This window comes from Eretmochelys imbricata, chromosome 14, assembly GCF_965152235.1.
Source record: "Eretmochelys imbricata isolate rEreImb1 chromosome 14, rEreImb1.hap1, whole genome shotgun sequence".
Lineage (NCBI taxonomy): Eukaryota > Metazoa > Chordata > Testudines > Cheloniidae > Eretmochelys > Eretmochelys imbricata.
Window position 1 is genome coordinate 35616997 of NC_135585.1, and position 23666 is coordinate 35640662.

The 23666-nt window shown below is 50.7% G+C and overlaps 1 long non-coding RNA gene and 1 pseudogene across 1 annotated transcript; one reads left to right on the top strand and one right to left on the bottom strand.

Moving 5' to 3' along the window:
• Positions 1 to 681: 681 nt before the first annotated feature.
• LOC144273986 (C-type lectin domain family 2 member B-like) lies at positions 682 to 7463 on the top strand (annotated as a pseudogene).
• Positions 7464 to 12040: 4577 nt separating this feature from the next.
• LOC144275326 (uncharacterized) lies at positions 12041 to 23189 on the bottom strand. Its single transcript, XR_013348010.1, has 4 exons — positions 23071 to 23189; positions 18488 to 18642; positions 17275 to 17387; positions 12041 to 12137 (listed from the first exon to the last, which is right to left on the bottom strand). It is a non-coding gene; the product is annotated as an uncharacterized LOC144275326 (long non-coding RNA).
• Positions 23190 to 23666: the final 477 nt, after the last annotated feature.

Consider the following 23666-nt stretch of genomic DNA (forward strand, 5'->3'; position numbering starts at 1 on the left):
CAAAATCTCTGTGAACTGACAGAGGTCTCCTCAGGCCCTGCAAGTTCTCTGCAACCAGATCTCTCACATCAGCTGCGGGTGGAGACGTCCTTCCTGAACTCCTGTTGCACAAACCAGATCTTGTGGCACATGGGAGGCTGGTCTTCGCTGGTGTCACCCAAGTCAGTGACCTTCTTGACTATGGCTCGCAGAATTGAGTGGACCCCAGTATGCTTGCCCAGTATATAGCACTGCCCACCCCACATGTCCCCCACTGTGTGGTCCAGGAGGTAAATCTACCCTGTCCCCTGCCTCTGTGGCTGTTCTCAGGCAAGGTGTTCCCCACCTGCCCATATCCCCTGGCTCTCTGGAGCATGATGTCAGGCCCCTGCCGCATCAGCTCCCACCCATCACTTAGAATCTCCCATTTCAGCTGACTCATATTTATCCAGCCAGTGAGCCTCTCAGCCACATCACAAGAGAAACTATAGACACTCACACTCACTCCTACTCATTTCCTTGCATTCGTGTCCTGCCCAGATACAAAATGGCTGGACATTTTGCCACCTATTGAGGATGAGGAGCCCTGGTGGGCCAGCCTGTATTCCACCTTGATTCCACAGCCCACCAGGAATAATGGTTGGTTGGGCTCTTTGATGGAGCACGGGCATGTTCCTGACACAGTCAGACTGATCTTTGAAAATGATCCTTGCAGGTTTCCGATCGGAGGAGGAGGAGACTGCACGTATCTGCTTACCCCCAGGGGTACACGAACCAGTGGGTGAGAACCACTGTTCTAAGGCAGCTCCAGCCCTGGTGCCGTCGGGGAGACGTGTCCTCGCGGCCCTGCCTGATGGGTCTTTCTGTTTCAGACCCTCGTCCTAACTGCAGGAAATGTAACTACAAGAAATGTACAATTGTGCTCCCAGTCGCCCTCGCAACCGTGTTCTTAGTTCTCATCATTCTCCTGGCAGGTGAGTTCTCACCGTTCCCTTCCCTTCCCCCTCTCTGCACATCCCATTCCCCCGGGAGCCACCACAGTCACTCTCTTCCTGGCCTGTCTGGCTTCTGCCCCTGGGACAGAGGATTCCTGGGGGATGTTCCTCCAAGACCCCCCTCCTGCTCCCTCTCAGACCCCGACCCTCCTCCTGCTCCCTCCCAGACCCCTGCACCTGGGCACTCTCTGTGTCGGGACTGACATTAGCTCCCCGCAGCCCATCTCTGAGCCCTTTGGGTCCAAGTCACTGTTGCCGGGCCCCAGGCACGGTCACTGATACCCGTGCAGAGTGGGGGTGATTGACGGTGCAGGGCAGCAATGAGCTGGGCCCTCTGCCTGCAGCGTGTCGCCCTGAGGTGCCAGCCTGGCCTTCCTGCATCCCCGGGTGGTGCCCAGTGCTGGGCAGGTGCTGGCGTGTCACTGAAAGGAGCCGTGGAACGCAGTACAGACACCTCCCTTAACGCAGCGTGAAACCCACCCATTGGTGACCTCGGCAGGGCAGGGTCTCGTCACGCTATTGACGTCCCCGCCTGCACAGACAGCGTGTGCGAGCGCAGATGGCAGCTGCTTATGGTGACCGTGGAACTGGCTGGCTGCGCTGGACAGGCCAGGCAGCGGGCGTTCGGTCTCCTGAAGGGAAGGGAGTTTGTTCCCGTCTTCATCTCAACCTGCTTCTCCAGGGAAGCAAAGCGCAGAGCAGGGGGAGGGGGCAGCAGTCCAGGCTAGCAGAACTCCTTGGGGTACTAGACCTGGCAAATCATGTTGCAGTTAATCTCCTACCCATTAATTATTGCCCCCCTGCTGGTCCCCTGGTAACTGTCCCCTCCCTCTGCAGCTCTCTGCCCACCCCGTGTTGTAACATGGAGCTTGGGCCCAGCTCTCTGTCCTGGGCTTCATGGCATGAGCGGTTTGTCGGCTGCATCCCTGTTGAATGTGAACCCAAGAGAGTGAGAGCAGAGTCACATAACCCCCCTCCGGGGCTGGATTCCCAGCATCCTCCTGGCTCCCTCACGGCCTTTCAGTACCCACCCTGGTTCGAGGTGTCTCAGAAGCCTGGGGCGCAGGGGCTGATCTCCCCTGTTCTCCTCGTTGGCGGGTGGCGGGTCTCGCTCACACCACGTGTCGCTGTCTCATTCTCAGTGTGGAGACCTAAGCTTCCGTCACCTGAACCGGGGCCCATTGCTGGATCGGATACCGAGGGAAATGCTACTATTTCTCTGAGGCTGAAAGGAACTGGACCTGCAGCCTGACCCACTGCTCTGTGCTCAGCGCCTCCCTGGCTGAGATCAACAGTGAGCAGGAAATGGTGAGAGATGCTCGAATTGCAACGTTCTGGTCTTGGCTCAGCAGCTGCTGCAGGAGAACCTGGGCTCGAGGAGCAGCTCTGAGTCAATGAGCTTCCAGCTACTGAATGCCAGGCCTTGCTGGCTGGCCCGGGGCACCTCTAGTGTCCGTGTCTGACTGCAGGGATCACTCACTGTCAGCCCTCTCAAAAGGAGACCGCCCCTCTCTCGGGCTAGGCTGGCTTGAGTGTCTTCTGGGTGGCGTGGGGCCAAAGGGGTACTGAGATCCCAGATTGACCTGAAGAGCCAGTGCTCTTGGGCAGCCAGATGAGGATGGGGGGGCTCCTCTTAGCCCTGGCCCCTTCTGGCTGAGGATTTGGTGGCTCTTCTCTCATCCCTGGCCCTTCCCAGCATCCCTTATTGAGCTCAGCTGGGCTCTTTCCTTCCCCTCTGATGGGGAGGGGAGCTCAGCTGTTCTGTAAGGCAAGGCTTTGACAGAGAATGTGGCCTTCTATAGAGAGGTGCGGGGGCAGCTTAGACCCAGCAGCACCCAAGAGCTGCTCCAGCCCAGGGCAGATTGGTGTGAGGGGGAGCTGGGTTTGGGATGGGAAAGTTAATACTGAATTACCCAGAGCTGGGCAAGAGGGAGGTGAAAATCCCCAGCCGTTCCCTGAAAACAGAGCCCGTCAGTGTATCCCTGTGATTCTCTGGTGCACAGAGCCTGTGCTCTGACCCCACCTCTCCCTCTGCTGTTTTTAGGCTTTCGTGCTGCGCTATAAAGGCAGATTTGACCACTGGATTGGCCTCCGGAGAGACCCTGGGCAGTTCTGGAAATGGGCCAATGGCACCAAATTCAACAACCTGAAAGTCCTCTGTGAATTGCCTGGGCTTTGGGTCCCTGGTGTCTGAGATAGCGAGTTCAGGCCGACGCACCAGTCAGTGCTATGTACTCTGTGTATTAGTGATGGGTGGAAGCAAGTGTTGTCTGCTGGGAGACTGGCCAAAGCTTTCAGATCTGTCTGGCTTTAGTGGGGCCATCTGCGTTAAAGATGACCGATAGTCACAAATGCTGAGTGCCTGGGGCTGCTATGACAACGGGGGTACAGTAGAGATGGCCCAGATGACATCCCAAGAGGGATTTCAGTGGGATCTGGGTGTGATCAAATAACCAAACCCCAGTTGAGCCGATAGCAGGGTTTGACCCTGGACCATCAGCACTGAAAGAACGGCAGAGTAGGTCACGCTGGCGGGGGAGTGGCACTATACGTCCAGGAAAGCATAGAGTAAAGTAGAGTAAAAATCTTAAACAAATGCAACTGTATCCTAGCATCTCTCAGAATAGAAATTCCACACTTGAAGAATAGGAATCTAGCAGCAGGAGTATACTACTGACCAGGATGGGGACTGTGAAATTTACAGAGATTAGAGAGGCTACAAAAGCAGAAAACCCAATAATAATGGGGGTTTTCTACTATCCCCATATTGTCTGGGAACATGTCCCCTCTGGATGGGATGCAGAGAAGTGATTTTTAGACACCATCAATGATGGCTTGTTGGAGCAGCTAATCCTGGCACCCACAAGGGAAGAGGCAATTCTTGATTTAGGCCTAAGCGGAGCACAGGGTCCGGTCCAAGTGGGGAATGTAGCTGAACTGCTCGGTAATAGTGACCATAATGTAATTAAATTTAACATTTAACAGCTCACTTCATCAGATGCATTCAGTGGAAAATAACAGTGAGTAAATTTATATACACACAGAACATGAAAAAATGGGTGTTTAACATGCATACTGTAAGGAGAGTGATCACTTAAGATGAGCTATTACCAGCAGGGGAGTGGGGTGGGGGGAGAGAGAGAAAACCTTTTGAAGTGATAATCAAGGTGGGCCATTTCCAGCACATTTTCAGGAGTTTACAAGAGCATCTGAGGAACAGTGGTGGTGGTGGGGGGAGGGGGGGGGGAATAGTTTTAAACACCCATTTTTTCATGTTCTGTGTATATATAAATTTACTCACTGTTATTTTCCACTGAATGCATCCGATGAAGTGAGCTGTAGCTCACGAAAGCTCATGCTCAACTAAATTGGTTAGTCTCTAAGGTGCCACAAGTCCTCCTTTTCTCTTTGCAAATACAGACTAACACGGCTGCTACTCTGAAACCTGTCACAATTAAATGAATAGGCAGCAGGTCTGACACAAACAAAAGGAAAAAGAAAAGGAGTACTTGTGGCACCTTAGAGACTAACCAATTTAGTTGAGCATGAGCTTTCGTAAGCTACAGCTCACTTCATCGGACGCATACTGTGGAAACTGCAGAAGACATTATATACACAGAGACCATGAAACACAGAGACCATGAAACAATACCTCCTCCCACCCCGCTCTCCTGCTGGTAATAGCTTATCTAAAGTGATCATCAAGTTGGGCCATTTCCAGCACAAATCCAGGTATTCTCACCCTCCGCCCCTCCACACACAAACTCGCTCTCCTGCTGGTAATAGCCCATCCAAAGTGACCACTCTCCTTACAATGTGCATGATAATCAAGGTGGGCCATTTCCAGCACAAATCCAGGTTTTCTCACCCCCCCACCCCCATACACACACAAACTCACTCACCTGCTGGTAATAGCTCATCCAAGGTGACCACTCTCCCTACAATGTGCATGATAATCAAGGTGGGCCATTTCCAGCACAAATCCAGGTTTTCTCACCCCGCCCCCCCCAAACACACAGACTCACTCTCCTGCTGGCAATAGCTCATCCAAACTGACCACTCTCCTTACAATGTGCATGATAATCAAGGTGGGTCATTTCCAGCATAAATCCAAGTTTAACCAGAATGTCGGGGGGGAGAAAAAAACAAGGGGAAATAGGCTACCTTGCATAATGACTTAGCCACTCCCAGTCTCTATTTAAGCCTAAATTAATAGTATCCAATTTGCAAATGAATTCCAATTCAGCAGTTTCTCGCTGGAGTCTGGATTTGAAGTTTTTTTGTTGTAAGATAGTGACCTTCATGTCTGTGATTGCTTGACCAGAGAGACTGAAGTGTTCTCCGACTGGTTTATGAATGTTATAATTCTTGACATCTGATTTGTGTCCATTTATTCTTTTACGTAGAGACTGTCCAGTTTGATCAATGTACATGGCAGAGGGGCATTGCTGGCACATGATGGCATATATCACATTGGTGGATGTACAGGTGAACGAGCCTCTGATAGTGTGGCTGATGTTATTAGGAAGTATTTCTTCACACAACACACAGTCAACCTGTGGAGCTTGTTGCCAGGGGATGTTGTGAAGGCCAATAGTATAACTCTGTTCAAACAAGAAGTAGATAAGTTCACAGAGGATAGCTCTACCGTTCCTATCAGCCAGGATGGTCAGGGATGCAACCCCATGATCTGAGTGTCCATAAACATCTGACTGCCAGAAGCTGGGTGTGAATGGGATGGATCACTCGATACTGACCCTGTTTTGTTCATTCCCTTGGAAGTACCTACTGCTGGCCAGTATCGGAGGACAGGACACTGGGCTAGATGGGCCATTGGTCTGACCCATGTGGCCAGTCTTAGGTACTTACAGCTGAATGGCATTTTTAAAAGAGCCCTTTGCGGTTGATGGGAAGCTGGAAAATGTGCCCAGAGGAGGCTTAGAAAACAAGTCAGTTGATGACCTGTTGTTTGATCCCAGTCAGATATTTTCACATATTCCAGCAAGGATGCCCTGGTGTCGGCAGCAGTCTGTCTTTGTGATTGCCTCATGAGCCCATCTGTTAGCCGGCCTGTTTGGGGTCTGTCCACACCGCAGCTGGCACCATGCCATTGCAGAGAAACTAAATGAATTCTTTGCAGCAGTCTTCACGGCTGAGCATGTGAGGGAGATTCCCAAACCTGAGCCGTCCTTTTTAGGTGACAAATCTGAGGAACTGTCCCAGATGGAGGTGTCATTAGAGGAGGTTTTGGAACAAATTGAGGAACTAAACAGTAACAAGTCACCAGGACCAGGAACTCAAATGTGAAATGGCAGGACTACTCACTGTAGTCTGTAACCTATCATTTAAATCCGCTTCTGTACCCGATGACTGGAGGATAGCTAATGTGACGCCAATTTACCGGAACTGGGTAAACAGGCGTCTCAGCGGGGTGTTAACCCTGAAATCTGCCACCCTGCGGGCGCCCGCCCCAACAGAAGGCTCTGGGTGCATCATTGCCATCCCCTCAGAGCTCGTCTGGGGTGATGCTGGTGGGGGAGCCACCCACAGCCATCTGCTCAGGTGTCTGTGAGCTGGGCTCTCCCTTCTCTGGGACAGATCTCACCCCGAGCCAGAGGCTGGTGGCCTGAGGGCAGGGAGATCCCGGCCTGCCCAAAGAGTAGTGCTGGGCCTCCTCCCAGCCCAGCACATGTCTACTGTGAGTCCCCAGGATGGGACCATGGGGGAGGATTTGCCTGTGGGCCTGGATCCCACCCTGTTCCCAGGTGGGAAGCGCTGGCCTATAGCTCTGACGGGAAGCTCTGTGTGAGTGGCTGGGGTCACCCCATGGCTGCTGGGTTTGTGCTGCTGGCATTTCACTCCAGCCGCCCCCTGCAATACAGCCTGTCCTGACAGGCCTCTGGCCTGAGAGCTGATGTAAACTGTCCAGGGAGCCCTGGACCCAGCTCTTCTGTGCAGCGTTACTCCTGCTCCTCGCCATGCTGAGAGTCACCTGGAACCTGCGCCCAGGGCAGTTTGGGTGGGTTGGGCCTGCAGGGGCCCATCCAGACCCAGCTGGGCCGGGGTGAGGGGGAGCGGGGGGGAGAGTAGGAACTGGGTTAATACCCACCTGGCATAAATGCTCCATGGAGGTCAGTTGTTCTTATAACCTTCCCTGGCCTTGCTGCCCCGCTGCCCCCTTTCTAGCTGGGGCCTGTGGCAGGTGCAGGAAGGAGAATCATGAGGGGCTGTGAGTGCAGCAGCTCCCTGCACTGTGCAAGAGCATCTCTCCCTGCCTGTGACTGATGGGAAACGTCCAACTCCTACCTGACACCAGCTCCCTGGCTTCTGTCTTGCAGGTTTGTGATAAGAGGAGGAGGAGACTGCGCGTATCTGAACGATCTGAGTGCGGTCAGCAGCTTGCGATGCACCAGTGAGGGACACTGGATCTGCACCAAACCCGATGCATTTACACAGGCACAGGAGGCTGCCGTGCTAGGGGGCTCATAAGGAGAGTACTGTGGAATTAGTCCCGGAAAAGCCAGACTGATCTCTTTACAAGATCACATCTGAGCAATTCCAGAATATTGGGGAATTCTCTGCGCATGACTGGGCAGAGCACTGTGGATGCAGGTGAAAACCAGAGATGCTATTTGCACATCTTGTCCCCCCACCCATGCCATCTCTTTTTCCGCCAGCGGAATGGCTCAAATCCAGCCTTTCCAACCTACCTCAGCTGGACAGAGCTAACTGAGCCAAGGCACCAGCCTCCACTTTCACTGCCCTGACATTCCCCCACAGATCAGGCTGGCTCACCTGTGTGTTAAAATAGGTATTAGCATTATAAGACTGCGTTCAGCCTTTATTGAATGCTTGTGAGCTGCTGCAGCATTAATCTCATTTCTTCTGACCTCTGTATCCCACATTGTAAGGTAATATTGGAGCGTTTGTTTTGGGAGCCTCTGTGACTGTGTAAATCACCAGCCAGGAGAGTGAATTGAGGCATTTAGGAGTGTGAAGTGCTGATCTCCAGCAGCTCAGAGCACAAGGGAGGAGGTGGGATACAAGAAGGAACTGAATCTAGCTCGTTGATGCTGGGGGGCAAGGTTTTCTAGGCATAAGCAAGAGTTCCCCAGCTGCTTAGCCAGGGTTAGCCCTAAAGGACAGAGTTTATAATGGACCAGTGATACACAGACTGCGGCTCACGAGCTGCAAGTGACTCTTTAATGTGCCTCCTGCTGCTCTTTGTAGCACATGATATTAAAACACTGATTTCATTGTTAACCAGTCAGGATGCTTTTACTATGTTATTAGCCACTAAGTTATTTGCTGCGAGCATTTATATAAAAATCTAAATATTTCCCCTGCCCTTCTGTTTAAATAGGAGAAGTACTATAGTAAATGAAACAATGAATTCACGCTACTGTGGCTCTTTTGGGTAAGGTTGATCACTAATTTGGCTCCTGAACCACTGAGCTCGGAGCATCACTGCTATAGATGCTTCTGTTACCTTTTTGAAACTTTGTAGCTTAGTTGTGTATGTATGTTCACCCGCTTTAGCCTTGTAGATAAATCTTATTTCCTTTTTAATAAATTATCATAGAATAAGACTGGCTACATGCGCTGTCTTTGGTGTGACATCTAAGGTGCAGTTCACCTGGGGTGCCTGAACCTGTGGGACTGGGAGTAACCTGAATACTGTTGTGATTTTGAGTGCAAGAGACCATCCGTCTCACAAAGGCAGGCTCACCTGGTTTGCAAGACAGATCGGAGTACCCAAGGGGACTGCATGGCTAGGCTGTTAGGATGCCGGAGGAGATTACCCTGCATGTTTGGTTGGTGAAATCTAGGTCTAGAATTCTCAGCCAGTTTGGATTTGTGCCCTGGTTCCCAGCAGTCTGCCCTGAGGTTGGTGCGCACACTCTCAAGACACTGCAGACAGCACTACTGCATGGCCTTGGCTCCAGTTCCCTCCTTCCAGGAGAGAGGAGCTGAGCCTGCCCAGAGATGAAGTTTGGGGGAAAGACGTATGTGACCCAGGGACCCCTTGGTGCCAACTGGCAGGCAGCACAGAAGGTTTTACAGGAATCCGCTGGGTCTGATCTTTACATCAGTCATTTTAAACCTTTCCAGATGACTGTACCTCTTTCAGGAGTCTGATTTGTCACCTTACTTAAAAAGTGAAATTCCAGTTAAAAACTGATCTCTTACAAAATCAGACATAAAAAATACAGAAGCATTACAGACATTATTACTGAGAAAAGAAAAGGAGGACTTTTGGCACCTTAGAGACTAACCAATTTATTTGAGCATAAGCTTTCATAGGCTACAGCTCACTTCATTGGATGCATAAAAGTGGAAAATGCACTGAGGATGTTTTTATACACATAGATCATGAAAAAATGGGTGTTTATCACTTCAAAAGGTTTTCTCTCCCCCAACCCCACTCTCCTGCTGGCAATAACTTATCTAAAGTGATCACTCTCCTTACATTGTGTATGATAATCAAGGTGGGCCATTTCCAGCACAAATCCAGGGTTTAACAAGAACGTCTGAGGAACAGAGGTGGGGGGTGGGAGCAGAGAAAACCTTTTGAAGTGATAAACCCCCATTTTTTCATGATCTGTGTGTATAAAAACATCCTCACTGCATTTTCCACTTTTATGCATCCTATGAAGTGAGCTGTAGCCCACAAAAGCTTATGCTCAAATAATATTTGGTTAGTCTCTAAAGTGCCACAAGTCCTCCTTTTCTTTTTGCGAATACAGGCTAACACGGCTGCTACTCTGAATTCTGTCTTTATTACTGAAAAATGGCTGACGTTCTCATTGTTACCATATAATAAAATAAATCAATGGAAATATAAATATTGTACTTCCATTTCAGTGTATAGGATATAGAGCAGTGTAAACAAGTCACTATCTGAAATTTTAGTTTCTACTGACTTCGCTAGTGCTTTTTATGTAGCCTGTTTTAAAACTAGGTAAATATCTGGATGAGTTGATGTCTCCCCGGGAAGACCTCTGCATACGGCCAGGAGTACATGTTCCCCTGATTGAGAACCAGTGGTCTACAGAATAGTTCACCAAAGGGGGCATGTGAGGTCTGTATCAAGGGCCACTAGCCCAATGGTCACCATAATCGGAGCAAGACCTCTGTACAGATACTATGTAAGGAGCTGTGTCTCCAGACTGACAATGATGCCCTTAAGGTCTTGGAGTCAAGGCAGGTCACGGGAGGTGATGTACCCCAGATGCTCCTTTCAGACAGGAGGCAACTGAGGTTCCCTCCCTGTCTGGCCATCTGTGTATTGTGAGCCTGACATAGGATGTCTCTTTGCGCACTGAGCCAGGTGCAAAATTAGAGTGCAAAATCCACAAAAAAGGGAAATCTACAGGAAGAAACTAAGAGCAGGGGGCTGTGTGTGTGTCCATCTGTGGTGTTTAAGCATAAAGACAAAGGATCGGTCTGATCTCTCTCGGTGTGCAGAGACATACTGGATCCTTCCCCTTGGAGACAAACTGACAGTACGCATGTCTCATGAAAGAAGGGTCCGAGGCTGCCTGGCTGTGAAGTGCTGCAAGGATTTTGGGTGAGCTGTACTTGGTTAGACAGGAGAATATCTTGTTAGTTCAGTCTCGGATCTAGAACGAATGTTGTGACTTTGATATATGTAACCATTTGTTTCCAACACTTTCGCTGTGAGCCTATGGCAGCGCTGTGTGTTAAGTGGAGCAGTGATCTGAGCTGGATCTGTTAAGCTGGGGCAGAGGATGTTAACTGTTCCTTTGGAAATAGTGAATCTGTGAATCCTGCCAGTGCCCAGGGGACCAGGGACTGGACGCTCCAGACAGATGCTCAGAGGGCTTGAGGGCAGAGTGCGCCTATTGCTACCCTGCAGTGACGGCAGGCCCAGCAGCGAGTGCGTGTGGCCAGTGGAGTGGGGGAGCTGACCCCTGGCAGGCACAGACAAGGCTCCCTCAGGCAAAGGGCAGGTGGTGGCGAGGTGCCTCCCAGCCCTGGGTACCCTGGGAAGCATTGCAGAGTATTAACTTACTGCAGGTTTGGGGCAGTTAGAAATTACACCCCAAGGCCCCAGCCCAGTGAGAAGGACCGAGGAGAGGAACTGTGACTGCGCGGGGCACCTGAGTCCCAGCACCACCCAGAGTTCTGCTCTGCCTAAAGCCCCAGTCCCGCCCCGTGAGTAGGGCTTTACCAAATTCATGACCATGAAAAATGCATCACAGCCTGTGAAATCTGGTCCCCTGTGAAATCTGGCCGGGGGAGGACGGGATATGTCCCAGTACTGCCCCCCTTACGTCTACCCCGCCTTCAGAGCTGGACGGCCAGAGAGCAGCAGCTGCTGGTCTGGTGCCCAGCTCTGAAGGCAGCGCTGCTGCCAGCAACCGTGCAAAAGTGAGGGTGGCATGGGGGGTGAGGGGGGAAGGGCCAACCTTATGGGTGGGTGATGCAGGCAACTGCCCCGAGCGCGGTGGTCAGGAGGGAACCCCACCAACCGCCAGCTCCAGGCCCTTTTAACCTCTGAGTGCTGGACCCTGGAACGGGGGAGGGGCAGGGCTGGCAGTGTCCCGGGCAGGGGCTCCTACCGTGTGCCAGGCTCTAGCTGCAAGTTCGGGCTGGGCTGGGGAGGAACCGGACCTCGTCCCCTGCATGGGCTGCTCCCAGGGCCAGATCAGAGCCACCGCCAGGAACCTCCCCCAGCAGCAGAAAGCTCCGTGGCTGCCAGCCGGGAGCCCAGCTCTGAAGGTCGCACCACTGCCAGGAGCAGTGCCGAAGTCAGGGTCGCAATACCATGACACCCCTCCCCCAATAGCCCTGAGACCCCCCCCATGACCCTCTTCGGGGATGGGATCCACACAGTTACAACAGGGTGACATTTCAGATTGAAATAGCTAAAACTGTGAAATTTAAAAGACTTTTAAAAATCTCATGGCCATGAAATTTACCAAACTGGATGGGTGAATTTGGTAGGGCCCTACCCAGGAGACTGAACAGGGGGTACTTCACATTACAGCTACACAAATGTGGATCCTCCGTTGCACTGTTTATATCAGGGCCGCTTCTTTCTGGCAGATCCATTTGAGCTCCGCGGCACACGTCTCAGACAGAACCTGGCTGCCTTTTATCCACCCGCAGCTGTTCCCATCAGCAGAGCCTGAGAAGCTGCAGAGTGAGAGAGAGTCCGTGTCATTGTGGGTCCGTGTAACAAGGAAAGGCCCAGGGGTGAGTTTTTCCTCCCCCTCCCGCTAATGGGAAGCTGGGCTCTGGTGTTGTCCTTCATCTCTAACTTCCCTGCGGAGCGTCAGTCGAGAAGACGTCCCAGGCTGTGAGGTGAGTTAGGGAAGTGGCTCTCAACCTTTCCAGACCACTGCACCCCTTTCAGGAGTCTGATTTGTCTTGCGCACCCCAAGTTTCTCCTGACGTAAAAATGACTTGCTTAGGGTATGTCTATACTACGGAATAAGGTCGAATTTATAGAAGTCTTTTTTTTAGAAATCGGTTTTATATATTCGAGTGTGTGTGTCCCCACAGAAAATGCTCTAAGTGCAGTAACGCGGCGGAGCGCTTCCACAGTACCGAGGCTAGAGTCGACTTCCGGAGCGTTGCACTGTGGGTAGCTATCCCACAGTCCCCGCAGTCTCCGCTGCCCATTGGAATTCTGGGTTGAGATCCCAATGCCTGATGGGGCTAAAACATTGTCGCGGGTGGTTCTGGGTACATATCGTCAGGCCCCCCTTCCCTCCCTCCCTCCCTCCATGAAAGCAAGGGCAGACAATCGTTTCGCGCCTTTTTTCCCGAGTTACCTGTGCAAGCATGGAGCCCGCTCAGGTAACCGTCACCGTATGTCTCCTGGGTGCTGGCAGACGCGGTACGGCATTGCTACACAGTAGCAGCAACCCATTGCCTTGTGGCAGCAGACGGTACAGTACGACTGGTAGCCGTCCTCGTCATGTCCGAGGTGCTCCTGGCCAGATCGGCTGGGAGCGCCTGGGCAGACATGGGCGCAGGGACTAAATTTGGAGTGACTTGACCAGGTCATTCTCTTTAGTCCTGCAGTCAGTCCTATTGAACTGTCTTATGGTGAGCAGCCAGGTGATACGGATTGCTAGCAGTCCTACTGCACCATCTTCTGCTGAGCAGCCATGAGATGTGGATGGCATGCAGTCCTTCTGCACCGTCTGCTGCCAGCCAAAGATGTAAAAGATAGATGGAGTGGATCAAATCAAGAAATAGACCAGATTTGTTTTGTACTCATTTGCCTCCTCCCCCGTCTAGGGGACTCATTCCTCTAGGTCACACTGCAGTCACTCACAGAGAAGGTGCAGCAAGGTAAATCTAGCCATGTATCAATCAGAGGCCAGGCTAACCTCCTTGTTCCAATAAGAACAATAACTTAGGTGCACCATTTCTTATTGGAACCCTCCGTGAAGTCCTGCCTGAAATACTCCTTGATGTAAAGCCACCCCCTTTGTTGATTTTAGCTCCCTGAAGCCAACTCTGTAAGCTGTGTCATCAGTCGCCCCTCCCTCCGTCAGAGCAACGGCAGACAATCGTTCCGCGCCTTTTTTCTGTGCGGACGCCATACCAAGGCAAGCATGGAGGCCGCTCAGCTCACTTTGGCAATTAGGAGCACATTAAACACCACACGCATTATCCAGCAGTATATGCAGCACCAGAACCTGGCAAAGCGATACCGGGCGAGGAGGCGACGTCAGCACGGTCACGTGAGTGATCAGGACATGGACACAGATTTCTCTGAAAGCATGGGCCCTGCCAATGCATGCATCATGGTGCTAATGGGGCAGGTTCATGCTGTGGAACGCCGATTCTGGGCTCGGGAAACAAGCACAGACTGGTGGGACCGCATAGTGTTGCAGGTCTGGGACGATTCCCAGTGGCTGCAAAACTTTCACATGCGTAAGGGCACTTTCATGGAACTTTGTGACTTGCTTTCCCCTGCCCTGAGGTGCATGAATACCAAGATGAGAGCAGCCCTCACAGTTGAGAAGTGAGTAGCGATAGCCCTGTGGAAGCTTGCAACGCCAGACAGCTACCGGTCAGTTGGGAATCAATTTGGAGTGGGCAAATCTACTGTTGGGGCTGCTGTGATGCAAGTAGCCCACGCAATCAAAGATCTGCTGATATCAAGGGTAGTGACCCTGGGAAAAGTGCAGGTCGTAGTGGATGGCTTTGCTGCAATGGGATTCCCTAACTGTGGTGGGGCCATAGACGGAACCCATATTCCTATCTTGGCACCGGAGCACCAAGCCGCTGAGTACATAAACCACAAGGGGTACTTTTCAATAGTGCTGCAAGCTCTGGTGGATCACAAGGGACATTTCACCAACATCAACGTGGGATGGCCGGGAAAGGTACATGACGCTCGCATCTTCAGGAGCTCTTGTCTGTTTCAAAAGCTGCAGGAAGGGACTTTATTCCCAGACCAGAAAATAACTGTTGGGGATGTTGAAATGCCTATATGCATCCTTGGGGACCCAGCCTACCCCTTAATGCCATGGCTCATGAAGCCGTACACAGGCAGCCTGGACAGTAGTCAGGAGCTGTTCAACTACAGGCTGAGCAAGTGCAGAATGGTGGTAGAATGTGCATTTGGACGTTTAAAGGCACGCTGGCGCAGTTTACTGACTCGCTTAGACCTCAGCGAAACCAATATTCCCACTGTTATTACTGCTTGCTGTGTGCTCCACGATATCTGTGAGAGTAAGGGGGAGACGTTTATGGCGGGGTGGGAGGTTGAGGCAAATCGCCTGGCTTCTGGTTACGCGCAGCCAGACACCAGGGCGGTTAGAAGAGCACAGGAGGGCACGGTATGCATCAGAGAAGCTTTGAAAACCAGTTTCATGACTGGCCAGGCTACGGTGTGAAAGTTCTGTTTGTTTCTCCTTGATGAAACCCCCCGCCCCTTGGTTCACTCTACTTCCCTGTAAGCTAACCACCCTCCCCTCCTTCCTTCGATCACCGCTTGCAGAGGCAATAAAGTCATTGTTGCTTCACATTCATGCATTCTTTATTCATTCATCACACAAATAGGGGGATGACTACCAAGGTAGCCCAGGAGGGGTGGTGGAGGAGGGAAGGAAAATGCCACACAGCACTTTAAAAGTTTACAACTTTAAAATTTATTGAATGCCAGTCTTCTTTTTTTGGGGCAATCTTCTGTGGCGGAGTGGCTGGTTGGCCGGTGGCCCCCCCACCCGCGTTCTTGGGTGTCTGGGTGTGGAGGCTATGGAACTTGGGGAGGAGGGCGGTTGGTTACACAGGGGCTGTAGTGGCAGTCTGTGCTCCAGCTGCCTTTGCTGCAGCTCATCCATACACTGGAGCATACTGGTTTGGTCCTCCAGCAGCCTCAGCATTGAATCCTGCCTCCTCTCATCACGCTGCCGCCACATTTGAGCTTCAGCCCTGTCTTCAGCCCACCACTTACTATCTTCAGCCCGCCACCTCTCCTCCCGGTCATTTTGTGCTTTCCTGCACTCTGACATTATTTGCCTCCATGCATTCGTCTGTGCTCTATCAGTGTGGAAGGACAGCATGAGCTCGGAGAACATTTCATCTCGAGTGTGTTTTTTTTTTCTTTCTAAGCTTCACTAGCCTCTGGGAAGGAGAAGATCCTGTGATCATTGAAACACATGCAGCTGGTGGAGAAAAAAAAAGGGACAGCGGTATTTAAAAAGACACATTTTATAAAACAGTGGCTACACTCTTTCAGGGTAAACCTTGCTGTTAACATTACATACATAGTACGTGTGCTTTCGTTACAAGGTCGCATTTTGCCTCCCCCCACCGCGTGGCTACCCTCTCAACCCTCCCCCCTCCCTGTGGCTAACAGCGGGGAACATTTCTGTTTAGCCACAGGCAAACAACCCAGCAGGAATGGGCTCCTCTGAGTGTCCCCTGAAGAAAAGCACTCTATTTCAACCAGGTGACCATGAATGATATCTCACTCTCCTGAGGATAACACAGAGAAATAAAGAACGGATGTTGTCTGAATGCCAGCAAACATACACTGCAATGCTTTGTTGTACAGTGATTCCCGAGTACGTGTTACTGGCCTGGAGTGGTAAAGTGTCCTACCATGAAGGAAGCAATAAGGCTGCCCTCCCCAGAAACCTTTTGCAAAGGCTTTGGGAGTACATCCAGGAGAACCGCGAATGCCAGGGCAAAGTAATCCTTTCACATGCTTGCTTTTAAACCATGTATAGTATTTTAAAAGGTACACTCACCGGAGGTCCCTTCTCCGCCTGCTGGGTCCAGGAGGCAGCCTTGGGTGGGTTCGGGGGGTACTGGCTTCAGGTCCAGGGTGAGAAACAGTTCCTGGCTGTCGGAAAACCGGTTTCTCCGCTTGCTTGCTGTGAGCTATCTACAACCTCATCATCATCATCATCTTCTTCGTCCCCAAAACCTGCTTCCGTATTGCCTCCATCTCCATTGAAGGAGTCAAACAACACGGCTGGGGTAGTGGTGGCTGAACCCCCTAAAATGGCATGCAGCTCATCATAGAAGCGGCATGTTTGGGGCTCTGACCTGGAGCGGCCGTTCGCCTCTCTGGTTTTCTGGTAGGCTTGCCTCAGCTCCTTCAGTTTCACGTGGCACTGCTTCGGGTCCCTGTTATGGCCTCTGTCCTTCATGCCCTGGGAAATTTTGACAAAGGTTTTGGCATTTCGAAAACTGGAATGGAGTTCTGATAGCACAGATTCCTCTCCCCAAACAGCGATCAGATCCCGTACCTCCCGTTCGGTCCATGCTGGAGCTCTTTTGCGATTCTGGGACTCCATCATGGTCACCTGTGCTGATGAGCTCTGCATGGTCACCTGCAGCTTGCCACGCTGGCCAAACAGGAAATGAGATTCAAAAGTTCGTGGTTCTTTTCCTGTCTACTTGGCCAGTGCATCTGAGTTGAGAGTGCTGTCCAGAGCAGTCACAATGGAGCACTCTGGGATAGCTCCCGGAGGCCAATACTGTCGAATTGTGTCCACAGTACCCCAAATTCGAGCCGGCAAGGCCGATTTAAGTGCTAATCCACTTGTCAGGGTTGGAGTAAGGAAATCGATTTTAAGAGCCCTTTAAGTTGAAATATAGGGCTTCATTGTGTGAACGGGTGCAGGTTTACATCGATTTAATGCTGCTAAATTCGACCTGAAGTCCTAGTGTAGACCAGGGCTAAGACTTTTCAGTGTAGACCAGGCCTCGAACAGACGTTGGACATTTAAATTGAGCAAGTTATACAATGGGAGCTTTTCCCAAACATCTCAAAGAGTAAACGTCAAGCAGCACTCACCGCACTGGATCTAATGGGGAACCGTCCACCCAGGTCCATTTCCCCCCTGGGGGTGTCACTTTAAGGCCAATCCAGATGTAGTTTGCATCTTGTACAACATCTTGTATGAAATCCTGTGATGTGCAAAGCAGAGGGGGTGGGGATGAGTATCCTGTAACATGCTAGAATTCCCTTAGTGATCCCTGTCACGGAGTGTGGGGGAGTCCAGGCCCTGCACCCCTCTTCTTGGGATTCACTGAGACTCTCAGCCAGCCAGTAAAACAGAAGGTTTATTGGACAACAGGAACACAGTCCAAAACAGAGCTTGTGGGTACAACTAGGACCCCTCAGTCAAGTCCTTCTGGGGGAGCAGGGAGCTTAGACCCCAGCCCTGGGGTTCCCTGTGTTCCTCCACCCAGCCCCAAACTGAAAACTAAACCCTCCTAGCAGCTCTCTCCTGCAGCCTGTCTTCCCATTCCTGGGCAGAGATGTTACCTCCCCCTCACACTCCTGGCTCAGGTTACAGGCTCTCAGGTCTCCCATCCCCAGGGCACATTCCCAGGTCAACACTTCACCCCTCCCTGCTGCGTCACATCCTCACAATCCCATGAAGTGCCTGCTCTCTCCTTCAGTAGCTCCGCCCATAATGCCAGCAGGAGACCCCACCAGCCCCTGAGTTAGTTCACCCTCTCCCCTGGGTGGGCAGGGTCCCAGTGCAGGTAAACATGGCTCTCTCTATGCAGACATGGTAACATCAGCACCAGTCCTTGGTGGCACAGGGTGAGCTGGCCCTTTAAGGGAGTCCTGGATTGAGCCTCACCTGTGACTAGGTGCCCCTGGATTTAGAGGCAAAGGTGATGGAAGCAGGTGACCAGGAGCCAGGCCTGGTGGGGCTACAAGGGCAGCCAGTCTGGGCAGGGAGAGATTTGATGGGGTAGGAGGTTTGTGTGAGTAGCTCTATGCAGAAGGGCTCTGCTGAGCTCTCAGACAGAGAGCCTGGGAGTGAAACGCCTACAGGAGCCAGCTGGGCAGTCTGGGGTGGGAAAGCTGTGAGGTTCTTGTTCTGAACTGTATGTTAATAAGCCAGACCCCTAGAAGGGGAGAAAACACCCCAGTGTGGAGTTTGATTTGCGGGGCGGGGGGGGGGGTAGTAGAGTCAGGCTACACTGGGATTGTAACTAGTGACACACGTCTTTCTCCAGCTGGAGTTGGATGAGCCTGTATTTTATGTTACCATCTCCTCCCGGTTCTGGATCACAAGCATGCGAGAGCTCTTCCCCGAGCAGTCGTCACGGCTCCCAGTCCAGTCTTTACGCTCCTTAGACAGCCAGTAGCATTTGTCCCCATGCAGCAGCCAGTCCCTGGGGCAGAGTTTGCACCCGGATCCCTCTGGAGGGAGAGATGGGAACCGAGGTGTCATTAATTCTGAACCTTCAAACTACAGCTGGATGAAAACTCTTGTTCAAAGTTGTTTTTTAATGGAAAATGCCATTTTGAGCCAAATGAAAGGTTTTATTTTGATTGCCATTTTTCATTTTTTGATGGGGGAGTGGAGTTAGAATGGAAATACTGGTTTTGAGGGTGGGAGGGAGGATTTCATTCAGTTTTGGAGGGGAAATAAACATTTACTCTTAACAGTTCCCTCCATTTGAAAAGTGGGGGAGGACTTTCACTTTTCTATTTCCTTCAAAGGACATCAAACTGTCATTTCTTTTCACCTTTTTCATGACCTAGGCTTACACTGTATCAGCTCTAGTTCTAGACATTGCTGAAGTTTCCCCTACGGTTGTGTAAAAAGCAGGGCTGTCAATTAATCGCCGTTAACTCACGTGATTAACTGAAAAAATTAACTGTGATTAAAAAAATTAATCGTGATTAATCACACTGTTAAACAATAGAATACCAATTGAAATTGATTAAATATTTTTGGATGTTTTTCTACATTTGCAAATATATTGATTGCTATTACAACACAGAACACAAAGGGCACAGTGCTCACTTTACATGATTATTTTTGATTACAAATATTTGCACTGTAAAAATGATAAAAGAAATAGTATTTTTCAATTCACCTCATACAAGTCATGTAGTGCAATCTCTTTATCGTGAAAGTGTAACTTACAGATGTGGATTTTTTTCTTACATAACTGCACTCAAAAACGAAACAATGTAAAACTTTAGAGCCTACAAGTCCAGTCTGTCCTACTTCTTGTTCAGCCAATCGCTAAGACAAACAAGTTTTGTGTACATTGACGGGAGATACTGCTGCCCCCTTCTTATTTACAATGTCACCTGAAAGTGAGAACAGGCATTCGCATGGCACTTTTGTAGCTGGCATTGCAAGGTATTTATGTGCCAGATATGCTAAACATTCATCTGCCCCTTCATGCTTCGGCCACCATTCCAGAGGACATGCTTCCATGCTGATAATGCTCGTTAAAAAAAATAAACGCATTAATTACATTTGTGACTGAACTCCTTGGGGGAGAATTGAATGTCTCCTGTTCTGTTTTACCCACATTCTGCCCTATATTTCATGCTATAGCAGTCTCGGATGATGATCCAACACATGTTCATTTTAAGAACACTTTCACAGCAGATTTGACAAAATGCAAAGGAGGTACCAGTGTGAGCTTTCTAAAGATAGATTCAGCACTCAACCCAAGGTTTAAGAATCTGAAGTACCTTCCAAAATCTGATCGGGATGGGGTGTGGAGCATGCTGTCAGATGTCTTCAAAGAGCAACACTCTGATACGGAAACTACAGAACCCAAACTACCAAAAAAGAAAATCAACCCTCTGCTGGTGGCACCTGACTCAGATGATGAAAATGAATATGCCTCGGTCCGCTCTGCCATGGATCGTTATTGAGCAGAACCCGTCATCAGCATGGACACATGGCCTCCGGAATGGTGGTTTAAGTATGGAGGGACATATGAATCTTTAGCACATCTGGCACATAAATATTTTGTGCAGTGCCATGCGAACATCTGTTCCCACTTTCAGGTCATATTGTAAATAAGAAGTGGGCAACATTATCTCCTGCAAAATGTAACCAAACTTGTTTGTCTGAGCAATTGGCTGAAGTAGGACTGAGTGGACTTGTAGGCTTGAAAGTTTTACATTGTTTTATTTTTGAATGCAGTTATTTTTTGTACATAATGCTACATTTGTAAGTTCAACTTTCATGATAAAGAGATTGCACTCCACTACTTGTATTAGGTGAATTGAAATATTCTCTTTCTTTTGTTTTTTACAGTGCAAATATTTATAACCAAAAATATGAAGTGAGCACCGTACACTTTGTATTCTGTTGTAATTGAAATCAATATATTTGAAAATGTAGAAACCATCCAAAATATTTAAATAAGTGATATTCTCTTATTGTTTAACAGTGCAATTAAGCGCGATTATTTTTTTTAATTGCTTGCCAGCCCTAGTAAAAAGCCTTCAGGCTCAATGTACTAGTGAGGGCTTTTCTCAGGGTCAGCACTCAAACAGCCGGGCATGCTGTAGGTCAGGAAAGCAAGGTGCTGGGAGGCCAGAGAGGAGAGAATTCACTCCAAGTCTTTACATGGAGTTGCTCTCTTACGAATGATCTGCTCTAACTCAGTCACAAGTTCTGGGCTCGATGTAGGAATCACTGGCGGGAGAAATCTCTGGCTTGGTGCATTCCAATGTAATTCCTTGAGGTTTGACGGTGTGAGCTTATAAAAGCTGAACAGGGACAGACCCAGGCTGTTTCCCAATGGGAAACCTCAAGGGAAACTCAGTGTTGAAACAAATAAGACGGATGACACCCCTGACTAAGGCAGAACTGAACCCAGAGACTCAACCTGGCCGCTGGGGGCGCTGTACCTCTGCTGGTGTCAGGATTCAGCTGGGAGTTAAAAGCAAGGTCCCATTATGGTCATTACAAATCCTATGGCTCTTCTTTAATGGGGGAGATCTGAGTCGGTTCAAATGACAGTTCGGGGGACTACAATTTGCCTCGCTCAAATGCCCTGTGAAATTCCAATAGGTGAGTGGATTCTGCTTCAACCATTCCCCTAAGACATCGTCTGCCCGTGTTGTGTGCTGCTGAACAGTTGTGGAGTTTCACTCCAGAGGTGGCTGCATGTCAGTAGTGGGGGGAAAGGATTCCCATAAGTACGGCGTGGTTGGTAAAGCACTTTGGGATCCAACCTCTAGAGCAGTTGTATTCTTTATTACACTATTGTCATGATTGTCTGTGCTCCAGCAATGGGAATTCCTCTTCCCACTAGAGGTCACTGCTGCTCCTCTGCACAAGCGGCTGAGAATTACTTATTGTGCTTCGCCTGCACACTCCCTGGGGAAAGGATTGTCTTTTTGTGATGTGTTTTTTATGGCATCTGGCACAATGGGGCCTCCATCCCTGAGGCAGGACTGCAGTGGAAAGAAATAGGGTAGAGCTGAGAGGTTCCTGTCCTGGATCGGGTTAGAGGTTGGTCTAGGGATGCTGCACACAGATAATAAGACAATCTCTGCCACAAAGAGCTCCCAGCCTGAACATCTGATGTGAAACGGGTGGAGAGAAAGAGGAGGACGGCAACAAGGAAAGAGAGAGACCAGCTGGGTAATTCCTGTTCCTAGACTAACTTCCACTGGTGGAAGATACAAACTCGGAGCTCCACAGAGCTCGTCTTCAGGGCTGGGGGAGGACATCAGAGGAAACCCGAAGAAGAGCTCTGTGGCGCTCCAGAGTTTGTACCTTTCACCACCAGAAGTTGGTCCAAGAAAAGCTATCAGCTCCCCGCCTTGTCTCTCTCACATTCTGGGACCAGCCCGGCCACAACACCCCTGCCATCGGGGTACAGACAAAGGCAGCCACAGCCTGGGTCTTGCACCCACCACCTGGGAGAGATAATGTGAAAGAAGACAGGGGCGCTGGGGGTGTACAGCGCATCACAACGGCACCCAGAGCATTCAAGCAGATTTAAAGGTGTCTCTCCCCCTGCCCCCCCCCAACTTAAACATCACCCTGGCGGCGGAACATTGTTCTCCCGCTGGAGTTACGAGCCGAGCGAGCCCCCCGGCCCCAGCCAAGCCAATGCGGGGTCAGACACCGTCTCCCCTTCACCCGGAGAGCTCCCCGGCCACACGGCCTGTTCGCAGCTCCTGCTCGCAGCCCCTGAGGGGCTGAGCTTCTCTCGCGAAGGCTCCTGCAAAGACCCCGGCTACCCTGTCCCCCAGGAGCCTGCCCCCCCCAGCTGCCGTAAGACTCCCCCCCCAACCACGAGCATGGGACCCCAGAGGTTGGAGGGACCGGGGCAGGAGGCCAAGCGATGCGCGCCGCGCTCTGGGCCAGGCTCCTCGGGAAGGGAGAAGTGACGTCTGCACACGGGGTTGATTTGTCCCCCGAAGGGAGGATTTCCCAGAGAACAGGAGCCCTTTCTGAAAGGCAGGATGTCTCGCCGACTTGGGAGCAATTCTGTGTGTTTTACTGGGTTTTCTGGCACGTCTAAAAGCTACTGTTCGTTTCCTGGACCCCCCCCCCAGTCTCTCCTTTACCCAACACCTCATTTTGGGGGAAACGAAAATATTCAAGCTCAATTTGTGGCCGAAGAATGGACACACAATTCAACAGCGGCTGCTGTACAAATCGTACGTCATTCACAGACATTGAGACGCCCTGCAGCCTGCCTGTGGGGGCTGTAACAATAATCACAGGGCTGCGATGACACTGGGATCTTCAGAATAACCCCTCGTCTCCACCCTAACCCCAGTCCCCCATTGCAGAGCCGGGGTGGGAGTCAGGTTCCCAGGGCACTGCTCTCGAGGAAGATCACAGCTTACCTCCTCCAGGGACTCCAAGGCTGCAGCATCCTTTGCAAGGCAGGTCCCTGCTCCATCTCCCCCTCTCTGCGCATTAGCTGAGCGGGGAGCCCCAACTCCCCCCTTCACACACATCATGTCTTCCCCCATTGCTCATGCAAGGGAAAGCGCCCGAAAAAGCCAGCCCCCAGGAGAATGAAACTACACAGCAGGGGGGAGATCATACGCCTTATTAGCATATTGCTTCTGATTGGACAAGGGGCGGGAGCCCCGGAGGGGGAGGAGGGTCCACTTGCTCTGGCCCACGGCCCCAGGAAACCCTCGTCCGCCTCTGCTCATCTCGCTATTGGCCTAGTTTTACCAGGGGCTGCCTGAAAGCACTGGTGACATCAGTGTAAACCAACATTCCAGACAGTGACGTCTTCATCTTGCTCTATGGAGTGTACACCGACATGTATATTTCCAGCTGATTTCTTTTATAATTATATGGTAACAAGGAGAGAGTCAGCAATTTTTGCATAATAGTGGCTGTGTGACACTTGTATTTTTATGTCCGGCTTTGTAAGCGAATGGTTTTTAAGTGAGGTGTAACTTGGGGTCTGTAAATCAGACTCCTG